We start from the raw sequence: 19,596 nt of genomic DNA on the forward strand, positions 1-19,596 counted from the left end.
CTGCTACCGACCCCGCACGGGGCAGGCCAGGGGCTCAGCTCTGCTGCAGCTGATGCAAGGGTGGCATTCCACACCAACAGCAAATCTTGCATCACATTACGCTTATCAGAGCTGTCCGGAAGAAAGCAACTGCATTTTGTGGAGGATTTTAATATTCCTTTTCTTTTTTTCATTCAGATTCAAGCCAGAATTTAAGGTCTTTGCAATTCCCTACCTAAGAGAACAGAGACGTGGCTCAGGGAGAGGTGCAGCCGTGGTCTCATGGAGCCCTGGGTACCTCGTGAGAGACACTGTGCCAAGGACCCACAAAGAGGTTCCTTCAAACCTCTGAAATAAAAAAACATCCTCACTAAACAGACTATTCGGCAAACTGGTGAATTCTATCCCCCAAATATTTTTTCAGTGTTACTATTATGCAACTTCAACAGACCATAATGTGATACAATAGGGTAAAAACCTCGTGTTTTTTACTAATTTAAAAGAACCCAGGCACCACCTCTTGCCAATGCTTCCTCTGGCTAATATCTGAGACATAAGAAAAAAGCCATTTGGGGAAGTTGGAGGCTTTGAGGTGCAAAACTCACCAATAGATGGACTAGCAGAGAGCTAGCACGATGCATCAGGACACGCAGACAGACACATAGATATGCATATAAACAGGAGGGAGGCCGAGAGACGTTTCTCTTTGTTCTCCATCTTCTGTTGTGTTGTTAGGGCTCAATGCTAATTTCCGTGGAATTACTACAGCACATTTGTAAACACACATGAAATGCAGACAGCTCTCTGCAATCACTGCTGTCTTGGGCTATTAAGTATAATATTTAGCTCAACCAGATGCCGCCAGAAGTTCGCCAAGCCCATAAAACAAGCTCAATCACATATTTTCGAAAACAAGAACATGAAGCCATTTTGGAATAGTTTACGTAAATGTTTGTGTATTTGTTTCCTTCCATCTGGCAAATTCCCTGCCACGACAGAGAGCTGAAGCCCAAGGGAGGAAGTATTTGAATTCAGTCACCTCTCAGCAACACCCTCCTGAAAAAGAATTGCCATCAGTCCCCCCTCAGCCAGAGCGCGCACAGCTTCCATCGGCACAGACCAGAGAAGATGCTGTTCCTTTGATGCCACACCAAGGGAGAACAGGCCCTCGGCTGTCCGGCCAAGGGCCAAATTTCAAGGGTGGCGGGTTCCACCATACTACGGGGACAGCTCTGCAGGTTTGCATGGTGCTAAAACCCCAACGTCCAGCCACAGCCTGTTTCAAGCCTTTCTCTCCCCTTAGGGCAGCTCGAAGGAGCTCTGCAGAGGAAGGGTAACACACTACAGGCTCCAGACCCACAAACACAGGCACCCTTGCAGACCTGAGCACCGCAGCGAGGTGCCTGATGGGCTAGAGCCACCGCAAGCGCAGAGCCCGAGGATTTCAGGAAGGCATCTCTACTGTCTGCATTTGCTTTGAGGCTCAGGACACCTTCAGACACCTGCTGTGGCTTTTTATGTTGAACTGAACTTAAGAGCTTGCACAGTCAGTTACTCCACAGCGAAACAGGGCAGGAACAGAAAGGCAAAGGATGTGAAATTATTAAATCTATTAAACTGCAGCCCTAGAGCATAATTATGTCCCGATGCAGAAAGTGTTGCAATGACTAGAAACTTGGAAAACCCCAGGAAGCACCCAGGAACAGCTACACCAGGAGCAGCTGGACAGACTGATAGCCAGGACACAGCGCAGCCCAAGTGTCAGCTCCAGCAACCGCCACTGTCAGCACAGACAGCAAGAAACCCACAGGAGAGAGGTGTGAAACAGTCATCCTTTCAAGGAAAAAGGTCCTTAGCCCCAAGTGCCTGAGCCTGTCACTTATTCTGACATTACCCACCCCCTCCAGCACTCCCACTCCAGCACTGAGCACAGCGATGCTCATTCCCTTTCTTCTTGTATCTCACCTGTAGGATTTTTTAGCTGGTTCCACAAACGTTTAATGAAAATACTTTACGATCCAGCCACCTCCAAGCGGCACAAGCCCCTGCTGCAGCTACACATGCTTTAGTTTTGCCCTTGGTGCACTCATCCTGAAGTGCCCCTGCGCCCCATGTCCTGCCCGAGGTCCCCAGGGGAGATGTCTTCTCCCTGTGCGCTGGGCCCTGCCTGGTATAACAAAAAGCACCTCAGGTGCTATCACAATGCAAATAATGAAGTTCTAAGTCCAGTGACAGCAGATGCAAACAATCCAGGCAAATGAGCAGTTTTAAAATTAGCACAGCCCTAAAGAAAATTACAGTTTTATCTCATTCAGTGAGCTTCCTCTCTGCTTTGCGTGGCCACGTAACCAAACCAGAGGCTCCAATATCAAGAAAAAAACCAACCAAACAGGTAAAAAGCACAGCTCTCGGCAGATGGGCAGCACACAGGTCACACCGAACGCCTGCCCGCACCCTCCACTGCTCTCCCTTGTCCCAGCCCTGTTGCTCCCCCTCGATGCCACCCCACGTGAGGGATGCAGGGCAGTGCCCAGAAGCTTGCCCCTTCCCACAGCTGCGAGTGTGGGCACGTGGCTGGAAGCACCAGCTCCTTGTCCCCGGGCAGCCCCCACGCAGGGGAGCATCAGGGTGGACCTGGCCGGGGGCCAGCGCCGCCCGCACGTGTTCCTCGCCCAGACTAACCAGGGGTTTGGTGCTAGGTCTCAAGTTTATCCACAAGGCTGTAAGTCTGGGATGCTTGGCCCTGCCCAGAGCCAGAACACATGTTTGCGGGATATACAAACTGCTTGAAATAGAGGCCACAGAGGACCCATTAGAAATTCAATATTAGCTTTGTAAAATTGCTAATAATTAGCTACAGCTCTTTTCTCCATCACAGCAGCTGGTGACATGAAAGTGATTAAGTTTCTAATGAATAGATTAGGGTTACTGAATATATTAAATAACAAGGGTTTTAATCAACTGTTTATTGATTCCAGCAAGACAGTTCTGACGGCAAAAAAAACACTGGGTAGCAGTGGAATTTATTTATGGGCTAGTGTTCTACATCAGAAATAATTAAAAATAGATTATTTTTCACCAAATCTAGAGCTTTTTTCTCTTTGAAGCAGCTCAATATGGATTAAATTAACTGCAAATAATAAATTAAGGGAGAATTGAAAGCTAAATTTAGAGTGGTGAGGTACTCACAGCCTGGCAGTCAATCTCTGTTTTCAGTTGTGGTAAAACCAGCCACATATTTATTGTCTGGTTTTAGCCAGGAGAGACAAAAGGTCGGGCATCTTGGGCAAGAGGCTGCTGAGGCACCATCCCTGTTGTCCAGCCTCATGGGAAGGATCCGTAAGGACCCCATCCCAAAAATCATTTGGGGACAGGACAGTGTTAACTAATCAGAAGAAAAACCTTTATTCACACAAGCTCCTTTGTACGGGAAGAACCAGAAGTGTTTTCCACAGAGGTGTAGCACACAGCTACTAACACTACAGGCTGTCCGAGGGCGGCTGGGGTCCACACCCCGGTGTCACAGCCTGTGCCCAGCACCGCAGGGAGCCACATGCCTCCGGCTGCGGGTGTAGAGGGGAGGTCTGGGCGACTGCCAGGGCAGGACATGGACACGGGTATTCTCTGAGCAGGGTCCCGTTAGAACACCCAGAGCACCGCAGCGCCCCATCCCTGTGACCCTCCGTGCCAGATGCAGCTGGCGAGTGGGGCTGGGGTGCCCCGCACCCCAAGAGGAGCAGGGTAAGGGCTATGAGATGGATCTCTGGAGCACCCACACCCACTGACCAGTACCACTGTTGCCCCACAGCTCTCCCCTTTTCCCTGCTTCATCTCCCCCTCACTCAACCCATTGACTCGTACCTATATGCAATTTCTTCCCTGCTATTCCTCTCCCTTCTCAGTTCGCTGGGTGCCACCGGGAGCAGGGCGAGTTCCTCCTCCCCGAGGAAATCCCTGCAGAGACAAACAACAGCCTGGAGCCCTGACCCCCCTTTTCAGATTAAGACAGCAGTCCCACCTCGTAGCCTAGTGCTCAGGTTATCGCCAACAAACCCCTGTGGCAAAACAGCTTTTCTGCTGGCTGCACCCCTCGCCCTCGCTGGGTGTCAGGGGTTACGTGCTGCAAGGCAAAGGATCAGCCCGGGGGTCATTCCCACAGCTGACAGGACCTCTCCAATGGGCAGCAAGAGCTTTGTGCTAAAAAGCTGTGAACCTGCTGGTGACATCTCACATCCCAGCTCTCGTAAACGAAGCTAAGAAACAATTTCGTTCTGCTCATCGGAGATCTTTCCAGTGTTGCTCATCGATCTCGAAGGCTGGGTAAGAGACAAGCTGCACATTTCACATTCTCTTTAAGCAGTTTCCCTTTCTGCTCCTGTCAGGTTCAGAGGACCACAACTACATCCCTTCATGCAATAGGATCCAGGATGTTCTGCGGTTTTAATTACCCACAGTGGAAACCAGCCGGAGGAAAAAGAAGAAACGTTTAGGAGTGCTAACTTTTTCCACGGCTCCAAAGGGCTGAACAACTTTCTGCCAGTATATATAGCTACCTAGGGGTCTATTATTTTATTAAAGGATATTTGAAGTGCTCCATGACATAAGCAGATCCATAATATATATATACAGCGCATATGCATACGGAGCCATTTATAGAGCAAATCTTTCTAGCCCTGATAGTTTATAATGTAGAGGACCTTTAGTCTGGCATTGAACAAAAGCCAAACGCTGCATGTGCTCTTTAAATCAATGTAATGCAGAGAAGACATTTTTCTTTGGAGCCCCAGTGGAAGCAGGATTCCGTGGAAGGTTTTGCTCTCAAAATGGCAGCTGTCTGAAGCCGCAGCACAGGTTTGGGGCAGCATAGGCGATGACTGTCAAAAAGGTCTTGGCATACAGCAGGCCGTTGTGGCAATCGAGGGGCCATGATAAACCAGATTACTGTGTGTACATGGCGGGATACAGGGTTACCACTGCCGCACAGGTGACGTGGGCCGGCATACAGAGGCAGAGCATGCGAAAACAGGTTGGATCCACGTGACTTTCACCAGCCACACAACCGCACCATGTGAGGGCTGTGGTCCTCTCTTTCCTCCTGTTTTGTGTGTCTGTCTGCTGCTAAGTCCCCTTCCCCTCAAGAAAGTTAGCATACAGAGAAAAATAAACAACAGACCGCTGACAGTTACCTCCTAGGCTTTCCTTGCACTAACGTCACATTTTTCAGATCAGACACCGAGATATGAGCTGCAATATTAATATCTATATTTGACACCAACACTACAATTACACTTTTATGCCATGTAATGTGATAGGTAACCATGTATTTAGTCCCAGACAGTTAGACGTAAAGATCATCTGCATCCCCAAGCCCAAACGTAATTTGATCAAGTTTCTCCTTTTTTTCATTCTGCTGCATCTCAGTATCTCAGCTCTTAAATACAGGAGGGGTGACACAACCAAACACCAGCCACATCCCCGTTCAGCTGAACATACCCCGTAGTGCCTGCACATCTGGGACAGTCTCACACACACAGACTGCCTTGCTGCAGCTCCTCATCTCAGTGTTCCTTCCAAGGCTGCTCTGTCCGTGCATAAAAATAGATAAAACCAAACCATAATGCTCTGAGGACTGGTTATTTTAGCTCCGGTCACTTAAGTCTGTATTTACCTGCTAAAGGCATGTCTCTGTGTTTGGTGATGCTGGTTAAATTCAAGAAAAAGTCCCACTACAGGAGAGAACAACTGCAGCAAGAACTTTCCTTTTTGTATGCATGCAAGATTTTAATGTAATTCGGAGTTTTCCCAGGTTTCTGTTGATCATGACCTTCTGAGCAGGATACTTCAGGAAGAAACAGATCAATCTTTTGCCCCAGCCAGCTGCCACCCGAGCACTCACGCCTTGTAAGCATCAAAGGCAGCTTTTAGTTTGATTTTCCAGACAATTAACACAGAGACACCTGACCCCCGGATGGTGGAGAAACCCCACAGAGACATGATGGGGACTGACATGTAGGAGTTCATAGCCACATATCAAACCCAAATCAGATCTTTAAAGCTGTTTGCATTTACCACCACCCAATGGGGTCTGTGCTGTGCTGGCTTCTCATTTAAAGGGATGGTGACTCTGGTGCATGGTTACATGTTTTCCTTAACTTACTTTATATCTTTACCTTACAAGTTAAGTGCAGTTAGTTCCACGTGCTGTCTCGCTGTGTCTATACAGTGATTTTCCTTAGTTTCCAGGTTTCCACAGCCATCCACACACACCTTATTGGGACAGAATTACATTTACTTGCCCCTGAGGCTCTAATTCAGCAAAGTCTTTGGGCTTTTATGACACAAAGTTTCAGCAGGTTACCCTGGTCCTTCCTGGCTTTGGGGGGTAGGGGAAAGCCTGCAGCACAGTCCTGCCAACAAGGATTCTCCAGGGACATCTCTGGCTTGTGCTCCAATCTCAGATACACTCAGGACAGGGGAAGCTGGAGAGGTGATTTAGAGCATGCTTTCCACACCATGACCAAAGAGCACTCTGAACTGAACTACAGTTAAAATCTAGGTGCGGAGAGCAGAAAAACTTCAACAAAAAATAGAGCAAACCCCAGAGGAGGAGGCAGCATCTCCCCCATGCACCAGGACTGCTGTGGGAAGCAAGTCCCAGTTGGCATCACAAGTCCTAGTTGGCATCAGCAGCACTGTGAAATGAAGGTGCCTTCGAGGCATCCTTTTCTATCACAGCATCAGCCTTTTTTTTTTCTCTTTCAATCCCAGAGACAAACCCCAGTGAAAGCACTAATAGAAGCAGTATTTCAACCCTGCTTCCCTCCCAAGCCCTGGAAGTTGGTCTTTTTTATGACAAAATCAAGAATGCTTCCTTACAGTCACCATCCCTATTGCTTGCACTTCTCCTGGTGTATAGAAAGTGTCACAGGTAAAGAAACATATTTCTTCCTAGTCTTTAAAATATGTTTTTGACTTGCTCCTATGCTGAACTGGCCAGAGGAAAGCCAGGCTCGCAGTCATAATTCAACACGTGAGATAAATTGTCCGAGCATAGGAACAGTGCCAGAACATTTAATGGGGAAGTGGAACACGGTCAAGGGCAGTGAAAAAGAGGGCTTGGGCTCTCTTGTTGCATCCCAAAGACAGCAATCCCTTCTCCTCCAAGCCTCACAAGACCAGATGAGAAGACCTATGACATTCTCAAGAGACACATGTCAATCAAAAGTTCATCATTCACGTCCAGGCTCCTCACCTAAAGCACACTGTGCTGGGGTGAGTCTTTGCCTTTGAGTCACGTTGATCAGCTTGAGAACAGAGCCTGAAATGTTGATCAGCTTGAGAGCACAGCCTCACACACCCTGCTGGCTCCGCACTGCGCACTGCGAGCTGGGCGGCAGCGCGGTGGGCTGAGAGCCGCATGCCCCCAGGCACCCAGCTTGCCCACTGTTCCTGCAGAAATCCTCTCTGTCCCTTCTTACCATCTGCAAATTCATGCCCCAAGCTTAGTTTATCTTCTGCTAGAGGGGCTGGTATCCAGAACATGCTGGCAGGAGCATGCAGCTTCTTGAGCTAAGCAGCCATCTGGGAGAGCCTCGTTTCCAAGAGGTGGCTGGAAAATTCAGCAGTGTGCAGCACCAGGAGAGGTATGTGGAGACCACACACCCAAGTCTGGAAACAGTTCCCAGCATGTTCCAGCAAGACCTAACCATGCTGGCAGCTGACTACACCTTCCTGTTAAGTCCCTAAACTGCTAGGTGTGTGGAGACCATACCACAGCAGATGGTGTGCATCCTGACATGAGGGCATGAGCTATGGATTCACCCTCTGAGGTTGTGGGGTCATTCCTAGAAACCACCAAGCATCCAGTTGAGCTCAGCAGGACAAAGTCAGATGTCAAAGATGCACCACAGGAATCATGATGAAAACCCTCTCCAAGTCATTAGCCCCTCTTCCTTTCTTTCACTGCTCCCATTTGATAAGTCCCTGGAAAGAGCAAGGTCAAAGATGAAGAAAGTAGTAAATACTTTCAGGGAGAGGCGGCAGAGAAGTTGCATGGCAGAAAGACCACTAAGACCAAATCCACCCTGGCCATTTTCACCATCTGGAGCAGCATGCACTCAAATATGGTCCTTGCAGGGATGACCTCATCCCCTCCAAGCTCAGGTTGCAATTTATACTGCTGAAGCACCAGGAAAATCAAATGCCAAAGGTCTTCAGAGGAGGCATGCATCACTGGATTACCCTAGGATAACCTCCCACTCTGCTTTTTCCTCCCCTCTCTGCAGTAAGTGCAAGGTACCAGGCACATATCCACAGGCACATCCCACCACCGATGCACCCAGGTGCCCCTCCTCACTCCAAAGAGATGCGACTGCACGGAGCCAAGGAGGGATGCTTGAGGCTGCCCTTATCACACTTCATCTGCACAAATGCCAGAGAGCCTCTGGGAATTTGAGATTTGTCAGTGTTTCCCATCTTGCATTTCCTACTGGAAATCCCTCCAGCTGGTGAGATGCTGTAATAGGTACCATTTAGCGAGCTAATAAAATCCATATGTAATTGTCAGAAAGATAATTGACACATTAGGACTCCGAGATTTGTGTTTGGCCTTTTGCAGTTTACATCTCATGGCGTGGCAGCTGCAGGGATGGCAAACGGGCAGCATTTAACAGCACTGCATGCATGTCATCTTTTCTCCCCAGGTTAAAAGTTCTACCTGCCCAAAAGGCTGGTTTAATGTGGCACAGAGGCCACACACCTCTCCTCCCTTAATATTACACTGTTGTCTTGCATCTTCTTTTCTGGAAGATCTCCACTAGGAAAATGCTTGCAAGGAGCACGCTACCAACACGTGGCACTGCTACACAGAGATGAGTTAAACTGAAGTGAGGGTGGGCAGGCAGACGCCCTTCTTGCTTATCATTTCCACCTGCAACTTAAGTTTTGACTACCCTAATTGCTTTCATCACCTGCAAAATTTGTCAGTTCACCATGCACTTTGGCCATGGAGGACTCCATCAGTGACCCCTCTCCACTGGGAAAACCGACCATTTATTTGTATCCTTTAGCCAGACCCAGGCCCACGGAAGGACATGCCTTCATCTCCTACCATAACTTAGCGTAGGAGCCTCTGATGAGAAAACTCAACAACAGCGTTTTGAAAATCCAAGCACACTCTGCAACCTGGACCAAGCTTGTAGTGGAAAATGTCCAAACATGCAAATTCCACGCAGTCATCAAAACTACATTTTCCACAGGTTGAGCATGAACATCCCTTGGTTGAGGCAAAGCCAAACCTACCACATGGATCTGTACATCCAAGGCTCCTGGTTCAGGCCAAGGTATGACTTTAAAAGAGATCTTCTGATTTGCTGTGGAAGCTTCGCAACGTGTGAATCGTATCCAGACAGCCACAGCACTTCTGGGCTCGGATGCCATCTGGAAATCATTACAAAGCACAGACTCGCTCATGGGATTTCATGCACTTCCCGCCCGACATGGGAACAGCCTGTTCCTCATTGTTCGGCTGCTTCTGTTCCTTGACATATCAACTAGAGACAGAGCAAGTGTCTCCACACTGTGAGCTGCCTTTTTCTTCCTGCCCTTTCAAATCGTCCCTTTGTCCCCAGTTTGCAGGGTAGTGATCCTCCCTCGTGGCATTTCGCACTGCCCGTCGCTCCGCCAGCGCAGGGCCATGCTCCGTGCGCAGCCCCCGGCACTGGGGCAGGTTGCAAAGCTCTTGGCTGAGGCCTGAGGCCAACTGGAACGGGGAGGTTTGGGGTTTCAAGTCTTTTCGTCTTTTTTTTTTTTTTTTTTTTTTTCTCTTCTTCTTTTAAACACATTTTGCTAAGCACAGAACAATGCGGGAATAGCACAGAATATATACTTCTTTCCTTTTCTAATTAATTTCACAAACTAAGCAGGATCCGTAGCTTTCCTGAGCTACCTCAGGGACCCTCTGGAGTCTCTCAGATGTTCATATTTCAACCTCCTTTCTGTCTGCATTTTATGCATTCTTCCTCTAAAAATGTTGAACTCCCTCTCCCCTCTCTTCCCTGCTTTTAGGGAGATTTTTACAGGCATTGGGAGGCTTCAGATAAAACACAAAGAACCCAATTCTCCATTGCTACATAGTTTTTGCAGTCACTTCCACTACTGAAAAGCAAAATAAAATGTATGAATCAGAAGTGTTCTTAGTGATATACTTTCTGCTAACTAGAGAAGACTGAAAAATGCTATTTTGCTGCATATTCTGACTAGCTCTCCTGATCTGATGGTGCATGGTAAAGCAGCAGCAAGTGATACACGTTCAAACAGCTTTGGTAACGATCAGAAGACCTCCCAGTCCTGCTCTGGAAAGAAAGTCTGACAAAGCAGGAACATCTGGATGCAGCCAGAGCAGTTGGTGTGTATTTACTGAACCAGCTTATTTACCACTTAATTGTTTCCAAGCAGTTTCATGCTCTTAATGTTGTGTCAAGAGCAAAGGCAGAGCACTCAACATGTTTAATGACCAACTTAAAGCCCCGCTATAAGGAGTCACGCGATGGTGCAAGAAATAACGCTGCTCTAAGATCTCAGCCAAGCAGAAAATACCTCCAAAGAGCTTTATGCAAAGGGGTGGATGCGTAAGGAGCTTGGCAATGGAGACAGCAAGTGCCCAGAAAACTGAAGGCAAATGCCAGGAAGCCAGATTAAGCTTTTATGAGCCAATCGTTATTCAACTAAACTCAAGATTACGTTTTCATGAAGGAGGGCCCGACCTGTGCATAAACATTGGTGGAAGTGACTGCTCAGCCCCACACACCATGCAGCTGCAGCCAACTTGAGACCAGGACAGGCTGATGGATTGACTGATGGATGGATGGTGTGGCTGCTGAACTGCCGATCCTGGAACAAATAGCCCAAACCTGCTAAAATCAGCAACACTTCAACATTTTTTCATTGACAGCCAATGTGTTGCAAAGGAAGGAGGAAAAAAACCCCAACCAGCATTGTTTTTATTGCCTCTTGAACGTCAGCTGGCATACTCTGCCTTGGGATAATGCACCCTAATTATACAGCCAGTCTTCCAAACACACTCTTCAAGTCTGTCGCATGTGGCATTTACAGTTGCTGTAATAATACAACAGACAGCCAAGAAGCATAGCATAAGCACACCTCTGACCTGCAAGTGACCCACTAATTAGTGGATGCACAAGGTTAACGAATGGAGCGCTTCATACAGGGAGGCGCGTTAGCAGCGTGAACTCCAACCTCAGTAAACTGGGAAATCTATGCCAGGAGGTGTTTACACATTCATTAGTGGCGTTGGCGAAACAAAACACAACAGAAAAGCCCCTTCCTGTTAATATTATGCTCAGAATAAAATGAGAGGTCTCTTTTTTCTGCACGCAACAATTACTGCAGAGGTTGAATCGTAACTATGGAATTAGGCGCTGCATTTGGAAACTGCAGGCGATTAGCTCCTGGTTGGCCCTAGATGCCTTGCCAGGGTTTGCCTACTATCGCTACCAAGTCACAGATGCCTTGTTTTATCCTTTGGTTGGTAGTGAAACGTTTCTAGATGCTCAAGATTACACTGGATTAATGCTTGCAGGGATCTGGAAACATTTGGACCTGGGTTCAGAGGGCACATCTGGCCCAACACAAAGGTGCCAGACTTGGACAGCTCCAAGCTCTCCACTGGGGCAAGCAGAGCCATGCTGCTGGCCACAGTGTTGGCTGGAGCATCCCCCAGACCCAGGAGGCTGCATTTCCACCCTCACCCTTCCCCTCCTTCCCAAAGGAGAATTATACCACAATAATCCAGGAAAGGGGAATATCTGACTTATTCCCAGTGCTGACAGGTAGAGACAGCTAGGACTTGGGGTCAACCCCAGTCAAGTAGCTGTAAGCCAAGCCACCAAACCAGGAGCTTCAATGTAAATAGGGTCAGATCCCCCATTCTCCTGGCAGGTATTCGTATCAGGGCAGAAAGGGAAGGGGGCTGCTGTCTCCAGTCAGATCTTTCAAAGCAGCTCCCAGTTCTGCAGTTGCAGTGGCAAACCAATAGCAGGGTTGTTACTACAAACTGCTGATCCCAGCCTCCATCACAAAATGACACTGGCATGTCCCAAAATGTAGTCAATCCTCAGTTAAACCTCCTAAGGCATGATCTAGACCTGACAAGAAATAGAACAGGCAAAAATTGCTGAGAAACTGATGGGAGCACAGGCACCCCAGGCAGGACCCAGAGCTGTGCAATCACAGCAGTGCACATGGTTGATGGATGGAGCATGAGCAGTTTGTTATTAAAAAAAAATGGAAACAGATATTTTTGTCAAAAGAGTAATTTTGGTGGGAAAGCCCTTTTTTGACAGAACACTAAAAATCTGGAAGCTGTTTTTATGTTTTCTTTTTAAAGGAAAGAAATTTAAACCCTTCCAGCTCAATCAGAACCCCAATGGGCTCTAAGGATCTCCCATCTGGGAAAGGGAGTGTCAGCTCCATTGCAAAACAGATAAACTTCAAATTCTACTAATATTTTTCCTATGGAAATGAGATATTTCTTGGGCAGCCCACCACTCCCAGAGCCACCTCAGTGCTGCTGGAGTGATGCTGCACAGCTAGGGACCAGTGCCACATGTTTCCTCCTGGAAGCACCAGCTGAAACCTGCACCCTCCATCACTCCCATAGCAAAGACAGAGGACCCAGGGAGCAAGATTTCATATCACATATCTCCCACTCAAGAATCCTCTTTCCTCTGGAAAACGTCGACTTGTTAAGGGAGACAAAAAGAAAAGTCACATCAAATTCTTAGGGGAGAGAAAAAGAAAGGTCTTGTCCTTCTGGCAAACCCGTGGACTGTACCCGTTAAGTCGATCGCTCTCTCTGTTGCTGCCAAAGCAAGGAAAGACTTCCCATATTTGCCTCCTGCTTTAAGGGAGGTGAAGAGCAGAGCACTGCATTTCAGGCAGGTATTTTTCAGCTACATTTGGGAGCAAAGATTTCCTTTGATCTGTAGTCCAAGCTGGGATTTTCAGTAAAGCTGCTCCCTCCAAGTTATTTGTGGTGAACATAATTGCCCTCCAGCTAACGCCCATATGGGAAGCAGCCCTCCCAACGGGCCCACTCCTGGAGGGAACGGTCCACGAGGGAGTTTCCACATCACCCCCAGCCCACCTAAGCAATGTGAACAGCCAAAACAAAAGCAATAGTAGGAATTTGTTTAGCAGCAAACAAAACAAGTAGCCAGAGGCTGAGAAATGAAAGAGCAGAGCAGTGCAGAAAGAGGGGTGACTGCCAGCACGAGAGGGGTTGGGCAGACGTATCCTGGTCATTTGCTGCACTCCTGATGTGGGGCAAGGGGAATGCAGCAGGGTGGTTTTCCCTGCATCAGCTGCCACTGACTGGCTTGTTCACTCTACTCCAGCCTAGCAGGCACAAAGCAATCTCTAAAGAAAAAAAAAAGGAAAAAAAGAGAGGAAGAAAAAAAAGCTTCCCTCCCCATTGGAAGGTGGAGGGGATTTTTGCTCTAATCCCTAAACAAACACATTTAATTCCATTAAACACTCGCTGGCATTACTGAAACATATCATTCTCCTGGTGCTGCATGCAGAGCACAGGCTGGGTTTCAGAGAGCTGGGCTCCTGCGATCACAACCTGCCCCAGTGGGAAAAACAACCCCTTTGTCACCGTTCACTAGGAACAGGAGGGAAGTGGTAAGTTAACTTCAGGAAAATTGATAATTTGGAAGATTTTATGGTCCAATATCTATAATCAATTCCAAAGAACCAGTGCAAATCTCAAAGTGAACTGGTTCTCTCTCCTTTCTCTTCCTGTTCTACAGTCTTTCTCTCCTTTATGCCAGTTTGTCTTTACCCTTCTTACTGACAATTAGTGCAGCTGACAGTAACAAGTATCTCACTTCTTGCAGAGCATCGGGGTAAGGCAATCAAAGGGAAAAGAAGGATGGCAGATGGGCAGGATTATTTCCCAGCTCCTGACACCCCAATACAAAATATTTTCTCCCTCCCATCATAAAACTGGAGAAGACACACACAGAGAAACAACCAAGAAAACCTCTATGAAGTTGCATGAGCCAACATCAGCTGAATTGAGCAGATGTCAATATTTTTTTTTTCAACTGAAACCAAAACTGTTTGCTTCTTCTCTTTCCTTTTTTTTTTTTAAATAAGGAAACACATTAACCTGGCTTTTGTTTTATTGCAGATTACTGATAATTCCAAAGTAACACAGCATTTGTATGAAAAAAGTCATTGCTGGAGCTGGAACTATTTAATTCTGTACCATCATAAAAGTCAAATTATCTCTTAAAACGAGCCCTTTCTCATTGAGGTCTATTTGAAAAACTGGATTTCTCAAGACTTACATTTCCCAGACATTCCTGACCAGCTTTTTTCTGGGTTACATGGATAGAGATGACGATGCGGTTAGGAATTCAAATCACCAACATGATGAGTTGGACAGGGGTGGCCCAGCTCCAGCACGTACTCAGAGCCTGCTACCACCTGATTGCTGCTCTGTGGCCTTAGGGCAAGACGAGCTCTGCAGATGCTCATCCTTTGCCCATCACTGTGGTAGGTCTTTTCCAGGCTCCAGGTGAACCAGATAATATTCAAAGCGATAAATACTTGCAAAAAAAACAGTTTTGGAAAGCATCTAAAAATCACATTTTTTTAGGCTGAATGCAATGCACAAAGGGTGTCTCCCACCCCAACTCTTCCCTTTACACCTTTCTCTGATGCACATGGCTGCACCAAGACATGGGTATGGATCCACCTGGCCAATTCACGGGTCTTCCCATGAAGCCTTACAGGACAATGCAGTGCAACTACCCCGCCATGGAAACAGCAACAAGGATGGGATCAGCCAATGCTCATGAAGACTGCATCCATCTCACAGCCTCCTCCTGCTGCAGTCCTCCTTCCTCACAAGACAGAACCTCCAGCTGCTCAGCAGCGACTCTCCCCTCCCCAGTTTCAACAGTACAACCAGTATAAACCAGCAGTTCTTTCCTTGTCAGACTTGCTTTGACTGGGACATGTTAGGGAGCAATTACCAAAGCAGCTTTGCTGGTTGACTTGGGGGAGAGGATGGACAAACAGCTGGAAAAAATAACCATGGCAGCAAGCACAGCTGCAGCCTGAGGACAAGTCCCCAGCCCCATAAATACCCCTCTGGCTTAGGGCACAGACACTTCTAAGGAAATCAGCTAAATCCTGGCTCCATCTTCTCACCCAGCAACTGCTGCTGTACCCCGCACTCCCGCACAGGGACTCTCAGTGATGAAGGTGCTGCCAGCACCTTACTGTCACCTATAGCATCACTGCAACGCTTCTGCCATTTACTTGAGCAAAATAAAGCTGCAAGCATCCCTTTAAATGAGGAAGAAATTGGCTTTGTAGGACTATAATGATGATGAGGAGTTTAAATGTAACCACAAATATAAAACTTTAAAACTCTCATAAACAGATTTGAAAGGGAGCCAGAGGAACTGGTGCAAATGTGAGCTACTCCAGTGCAAAGTAATAATAAAGACACAACTATAAACCTGGGCAAGAAGGAAGAATGAGAATCGGTGAAGAGTTTTCCTTTTTTGTGTGTGTAGGAATCAGCGTTGAAAATAGGACCTTTTATAAGCGAGGCGAGCTTGATTTTATTTTTTATTTTATTTTATTTTTTGCACTCCTGGTTAATTGGCGAGTGTAGCCAGAACACAGACACATGCCAAACGCAGATGTGTCAGCCCAAAGAGGTTCTTCAGATGGCCCCGAGCCAGGTAAACATTTGACCAAAAAGCCCACCTAATTTTAGTGGGCTGAAGTCTGGAAAAGCGATTAACTACAGAAAGGCCAGTGTATTGCTTTGTACCTGGGGAATGCCGGAGCAAAGCAAAGGCTCTCAGGCCCTAATTAAGAAACTGCCTTTTCACTTGACGGAAAGCCGGAGCGCCATGAAACGAAGGAAGCTGGTGCTTTTCCAACAGTGCTCATAAAGCTGTCAATAAGTTGAGAAAGTGGCCTTGATGGTGTGAAAAGCCATCTCCAAGAAAAAAAAAAGAAAAAAAAAAATCTTTGCTGTTCAATAAGGCCTAACAAATCATCTAGGATCATATAAGTGGCAAATTTAACAGCAAATTAGTAGTGTTTATGAAATCTAGACAGTTAGCCAGCTAGAAAAGGCAAAAATCAAGAACAGGTAGTTATGAAATCAGATTCAGCAAATTGTTGTTTGTTTTTTTTAAATCATCCTGAGCCATCCTGATGCTCAGGACAGCAAGGGATTGTCTGTCTTTTGGAAGCAAGTTGTTCCTTTTGGAACCACGACGCCAAGAGCAGACAGAGCAGGCACGGCATGGCATGCTGCAGGCCAGGTGAACCACAGGATCCCACCGCGGTGACCGTCCCCTGGCAGGACACAGGTTTGCCAGGCTTCCAACGGATCCACGGTGCAGAAGAACAGACCTGGCTTCCAGATGTAGCTCTTGCAGCTGGGAGAAAAGTCCATCACCTTATCTTTACAGACTCCAGAGCTTCCAGAGGACTAAAATGGCTACTTCTCTTCATAAAATTAATGGCGTGCTTTTTATGGGTTTCAGTACAGCTGGGAGCCTGATTCTGCTTAGAAGGGACTGTTAATACAATTACCAGGCTGGTTTTACACTGTAAATTCTCAGTTGTTTTCTTTGCACTGTTTAGGAGTTTCTCATTTAGACATGCCCTGGAAATCGGGTTGGGTTGTTACCGCAGCTGTACTGAAGGTGAATGCTGGCATTTGCTTTATAAAAAACATATTTTCAAGGTTTATAATAGCCATAAAAGTTTTCCCTTCTTGCCAAAACTTGGCATTGACACTTCAGCAGAGCTCCGAAGAACATTTTTTGGAAAATTTTGAAGAAAATTTACACACACCACATGAAGTTTTCAGGCCCAGAGGCTTTAGAGGGCAGACGGGGCTGGGGGTTGGTTAAAGGAGGGGGGGGGGGGGGGGCACATTTCTACAGCATCTGCACTGGGCCACTTACCCTCCCAGCTACATGCAAGCTCAAAGGAGGCTTTAATCTCTTGTCCTCCATTAGGAAGTGCTACCATATTAACTTAATTGCAGGCTGATAAACCTCCTGATGTGAATACAGTTATAAATGTTTATTTTTAGGTATTTTATAGCAGTGGACTTACCCCCTTATGGGGAATATAAGCTGCACCAGTGTAAGTCCTTATACAGTTATAACTATGCCAACACAGTTCTGAATGTGCAGTTATTAAAAAAAAAAAAAACCAAACAAAACACACCAACAAACTCAGTTTTATCCACTGTGATCATATCAAGTATTAACCAGACTTAATCAAATCAGCAATGAAGGGGGAGAGAGGAAGCACAGCTCTATTTAAGCATATTTATTTACCACTGGAAAAACAGTCAGGAAACAATTTTCCCTTCTCAGAATTTTGAGATTCCCACAGAAAATCACTGAAAAGTTAGTCTCAAAAATCTTCAGGTGTTGAAAGACAGGAAGGAGAGGGGAAACGCCACTGGATAATTAAAAAAAATGGAAGGATGTTTTGTTTTGATCTTTATGTGGTTTGTTTGTTCATCCTTTGGCAAGATGCAACTTTTAGGCAAACCAATTTTTTAAATCTATTTCAGAAAATCTTGACTCAGGCCATTTAGGAAATGAAGCAAATACAAGAGAAGAAGAAAAGTCCTTGCAAGGATAAAGGCTGGTTAAAAGCTAGGAAATTAAGAATGGTCAGATCTTGCAAGGAAGCAAGGTTGACATGGAGCCCTAGAGAGAACTGCGTCATTAAAAATGCATGTTCATAAATGACCTGGAAAAGGGCGTGAGCAGTGAGGTGGGAAAGTTTGCTGACAACACTAATTTTGAGAGCATTGTGATGAACTACAAAACAATTTTATGATACAGTGACAGGTAATTAAACGGCAGATGAAATTCAATGCAGATAAATGTAAAGGGACTTGCCCAGGAAAAAATAAAATCTAAACTTCCTGTATAAAATTATGGGCTCCAAGCTGACCATAACCACACAGGAGCAATACCTTGGGGTTAGGACGGATGGATCTGTAAAACATCAGCTCATTGCTCAGCAGCAATTAAAAAAATCCATTATTAGAAATTATTAGGAGTAAAGAACAAACCAAAGAGTACCATTATACCACTAAGTCTATGCTTCACCTGCAGCCTAATTACCACGTGCAGTTGTTCAGTCATCCCAGAAAGGATATTGTGGAATTGCAAAAGGCAGCAAGGCTGGGCAGAGTAACTATGGCTCCCATACGTAAGGGTCAAGCAAGCCAGGACTCCCCAGCCCAGGAAAGAGTTGACTTAGAAAGAAAGGACACAAGTCTACAAAACCACAAGTGACATGGAGAGGTGGATACTGATCACTCCCTCTTCCAGTACAAGGATTCGGAAAGAGCAAACGAAGCTGTTAAGAGCCAGGTTCCAATCCAGCGAAGCAGAGGACTCTACTGTGAATATATTAGCTCCCTCTGCAAAAGGACATTGTGGATGTTAAAGGTTTATCTTGGTTCAATAGAAAATGAGACAAGTACATGGAAGAAAAGTCCATCAAGTGCTACTGAATACACAAAATCCACATTTGTCACAGGACAACTCCTGAATAGAAAACTCCTGAAAATTTTTAGTGCTGGGAGGATTTATGATGTATGCCTGCCCTGTTCCTGCTCTTCCCAATGCCTGCACTTACAGCCACTGCTGCCGTCTGATACCGAGCAAGCTATGGCCATCGCCTGTCCCAGCACAGCCTTTCGTAGCTTCTTTTCCTCTACTTTGAAACATCTTACAAACTAAGAAAATTGTTAAAAATTGCTCTCCCACACAGGCAGTTTTGCTCTCAAACAGCATTTTATAAGAGAGGGGAAAGGTTCAGTAGAAACCAGATCCAATGCAGTGTGGTAGCCTGCCTGGAGCCCACCAGCACGGGACCCACCACCAACAGCACAGCGGTCTCCTGCTGCCAGCACCACGGCATGGGATGTGCTCCTGTTCTCCTTACATGGGACTTATATCCAGCATCAGCAAGCAAGAAACAATCCCTTGCACTGTTACCTTTTTTTTTTTTTTTTTTTTTTTTAAACAGTTATAGAGCAGGTCAGAATTTCCCAAATACTAAGATCTCTTAAACTTCAGGTCAGAGATGAGGATAACAGATCTATAATCACTAACACCGTGTCAGCTCTCATTGCAACAAGTTCTGTCCAGGACATCAGCACTAAAGGCAGTGAAGAACATCTGGGCAGAGAACAGCTGGACAGCCAGCCTCCAGCGCTGTCTTTGAGGCACCAGTGACAAGCAAGACGTCAGAAAATGGGACCTGAGGGCTCTGTAAGGCAACAGGCAACAGCCATCTATGGTCATTCCTTTGCTTTCAATATTCATTTTTCCTTAGTGTGATTTTCCTTCTCATTTGCCTCAATCAATCTCTTCTCATTTCCAGACCAAAGGCAAGTCTTTAGGGATTTATTACAGTTGTTGTTATTTTCACAGGACAGCAGCTACGCTGAGTGCTAAATTAATTAGCCATCACCTTCCACTTTCTCTGCTTTAAGCAGACTGGAACAATTGCTCC

At 46.3% G+C, this 19,596-nt stretch overlaps 1 long non-coding RNA gene across 9 annotated transcripts in view; it reads right to left on the reverse strand.

Annotated features, from left to right (window-relative positions):
• The window catches only part of LOC119158153, a 153,209-nt gene that overhangs the window by 73,786 nt on the left and 59,827 nt on the right, over positions 1-19,596 (reverse strand). The gene's annotated exons all lie outside the window — the stretch shown is intronic.

The sequence above is a fragment of the Falco rusticolus genome, chromosome 1 (assembly GCF_015220075.1).
Source record: "Falco rusticolus isolate bFalRus1 chromosome 1, bFalRus1.pri, whole genome shotgun sequence".
In the NCBI taxonomy this organism is placed as follows: domain Eukaryota; kingdom Metazoa; phylum Chordata; class Aves; order Falconiformes; family Falconidae; genus Falco; species Falco rusticolus.